We start from the raw sequence: 3,193 nt of genomic DNA, 5'->3' as shown, positions 1-3,193 counted from the left end.
ATCTTCTATTTATTTTGTTCTTCGACTTCTTCCTCTCATTACTTTGCTGCTGTGAAGTGGGAATTACTCCATTGTGAGACTATTAAAGGTTTTCTGATTTTCTCTTATCTGATTGTACTCTTGGAGCTATGATAAAGGAAATGTCAATGGGTTTTTCGGAGGCGGTCATGAACGCCTCTCGAGTTGACCGGAAGAAAAGAAGGGAAGGAGACGGACAAAGACACACCTGAGTTTGTTGAAAAAAAATCAGAGCTGTGGTTGTGGTTTTATTATTTTTTTAAACGCAGACTTTATTAATGGTTTTTCTCACAGTCTCAGCAAGTCTTTGTCCGTCTCCGTGCTTTCTTCCGTCCACTCGAGAGGCGTTCATGACTGCCTACGAAAAACGTAAATTAATTCTTACTTCAATGAAACCACGAAGAAAATCAAGCGAGGAAATCACAAAATAAGTTCTGTAGGGGGGGATATAGAATTTATTTTGTGATTTCCTCGCTTGATTTTCTGTTTTAATGCATTATTTTAAATTTTGGTAGTTTCATTTAAGTACAGTAATGGTTAATTTACATTTTTCAGAGGTGGTCATGAACGCCTCTCAAGTTGAAAGGACGCCTCTCGAGTTGAATGGAAGGAGCGTAGCACCATCTAGTGGACGCATTGTAGATTGCGCCTTTTAGTGCGGGGCATCTAATATATGAAACAAATTTACGAAATAGCCATTCATTGAAGGTGCGCCTCATAATCCAGTGCGTCTTTTCGTGCGGAAAATACGGTAGCCACTCCTTGTCAAAGCCTGCTAAAGCTCTTGCCTCCGCAACCCGACCCCGGATAAGGGTCGAAATCGGATAGATGGATGGACTGTCAAAGCCACTGGCTTGTGTGTTTTTTAAGACGATATGGAAAGAGGAATTAAAAAAAAAAGTTTCAGTCACGTAGACGTTGACTTTGTGTTATTATGCTCCTAATTGGAAATGGATTGATGTAGCCTCCACGACTTGTCCTGTCCTGCATTGCGGCCCTCACTATCACCGGTGTTTCAGATCAAATTTCCACATGTCACCACCACGAATAAATATATTAGATTACACAGCAGGCAAGTGCCGCCTCCCTGTTAGGACAGCCACCAACCAACTATAGGCTGGACACTTTAGGACACATACGTCATGAGGTGACGGCCATTCACAAAGCAACAGAACAGAAGGAGAAGTATATTAAAGATGGTAGTACCTAAAAAAAACTAATAAAGTTACAAAAACTAAAATAATATGGTTTAGATAGAGAGTTGAAGAAAAATATATATATATACATATACACACACACACATACATCTCTGTCTCTCTAAAAATATACAACACACACACACACACACACACACACATACATCTCTGTCTCTAAAAATATACCGTATATATAAAAAAGGCGGCTGGATAGCTCAGTTGGTAAGGCACCGGTTTGGCGTACGGGAGACGGGGGTTCCAAATCCTGCTTGGGGCAAAAATGAGCACATAACACCATCCAGTGTGGGTCCTTGGGCAAGACCCTTCACGCTAATGCCTACCTCATACAATGATGATTGACAATAAAACGAATGACATGCCGGCTCAGACGTCGCCGGACCAAACAAGGTCTACGTCAGGTGCTGGGGAACCAGAGCACCTTGATGAAAAATGGGCGACTGGAACAAAGCGGAAATGGACGAGATGCAATAACATGGCTCTGTTGGAATGCTCCTACTCAAGCAACCCTAGTCAGAGGGGTTACATGCAGAGAATGCGGGCTGAATGGTTACTGTAAAGTAAGCTCTTATATTTGTGTGTATTTCTCAATAGCCCATTGTTTCATTTGACTTTGTTCCTATGTGTTCACACAAAGTTTTCCTCACACGCACGCACATCCCCCACACGCACGCACATTCCTCACACGCACGCACATTCCTCACACGAGCCCACAGCACACCACACCAGTACTTTTCCATTGTTTGCACTGCGCATGCTCTTTTCCTAATAAAAGCACTCTGCGGCGGGAAAACCAAGGGAAGAGCGGGAGACCTTGTGAGCCGAGCACACTATGACCTTGTGCCCTCCCTGTTCTTCCCTGCTGCAGCAGTCTAAACCTAATTTCCGTGTGCGTTGCCTGTTCTTTGCCCGGGCCGGTCGGGTCTTTTAGACCTAACATTTCCTTCGAAACCCACAGTCACGGTTGACCGTGAAACAACGAGTAGCTCAGTGTTCCAACATCCACAAACGGCAATTACTGTCACAACTTGAGATTGACGAGGTACAACGCAGGGTCCACGGCGAAGGGCCCCAGGCTGCCAGATCAGAGGAGGAGGTCAGACCAGAGATTGGGAGGCAAGCCCCAATGAATACAGATGATGAGATTGGGAGGCCAGCCCCAATGAATGAAATGCTGAGCAAGGCAGCAACTGACCTGAAAGCTAAGATCATGGCGAGAATGAAGGCTGGGCAACCTAGAAACCGATTACAACGGCACGTGTAATCATGTGAAGTACCACCTGAAAGTCTCATGGAAAGTGTGACTGCAGCACTGAGGGCGATCCCGACCGTAACGATCACGGAAACCAATGAGCTGATATACGCTTCAGCATCAGTGATCCTAGAGATGCTTGGCTATTAAGAGCAACCATGGGAGCCATGAGATACGTTACCCACCATGGAAAAGAGGGTTGGAGGCTAAGATCAAGGCGGTTCGGAAAGATGTGAGTCAATTGACGGAGGCCCAGAGAGGTGTGATGAAAAGGCCGATACCCGAGAGGTACATCCAGATGACCATACCTGAAGCACTCGAAAGTGCCAAACAAAGGCTCCACGCCTTGTCCAGTCGCCAAAAGAGGTACACGAAAGAGAATGAGGCCAGAAGAATAAACAGGCTCTTCGCAACACAACCTGTGAAAGTGTATACGCTCAGACGCAGGGTTCTAACAGCAGAACAGACCCATCAAGACTGGAAACTGAACGGTACTGGAAAGGCATATGGGAGAAGGAGGTCGCACATAACAGCAGTGCACAATGGCCTGTGACCCTGAGAGAGGAGCACAGCAACCTCCCTGAACAGAACCCAGTTACCATAACAGTGGCAGACATACAGGAAATAGTCTTGGATATGAAAAACTGGACAGCACCAGGCCCACACCTACTGGCTAAAGAAACTCACAGCACTCCATGAGCGCCTAGCA

The 3,193-nt window shown here is 45.7% G+C and overlaps 1 protein-coding gene and 1 long non-coding RNA gene across 2 annotated transcripts in view; one reads left to right on the top strand and one right to left on the bottom strand.

The window, feature by feature from the left end:
• The window catches only part of LOC109519639 (uncharacterized), a 9,671-nt gene extending 9,278 nt beyond the window's left edge, over positions 1-393 (top strand). The window contains exon 3 of the long non-coding RNA XR_002168995.1: positions 363-393. This is a non-coding gene — a long non-coding RNA (uncharacterized LOC109519639). The remainder of the gene's footprint in view (positions 1-362) is intronic.
• Positions 1-3,193, bottom strand: part of qrsl1 (glutaminyl-tRNA amidotransferase subunit QRSL1) — a 16,879-nt gene that overhangs the window by 1,120 nt on the left and 12,566 nt on the right. The gene's annotated exons all lie outside the window — the stretch shown is intronic.

The sequence above is a fragment of the Hippocampus comes genome, unplaced genomic scaffold (assembly GCF_001891065.2).
Source record: "Hippocampus comes isolate QL1 unplaced genomic scaffold, H_comes_QL1_v1.1 scaffold107, whole genome shotgun sequence".
Taxonomy (NCBI): domain Eukaryota; kingdom Metazoa; phylum Chordata; class Actinopteri; order Syngnathiformes; family Syngnathidae; genus Hippocampus; species Hippocampus comes.
The sequence above is the reverse complement of the archived record's forward strand: the minus strand, read 5'-3'. Positions and strand labels throughout refer to the sequence as shown.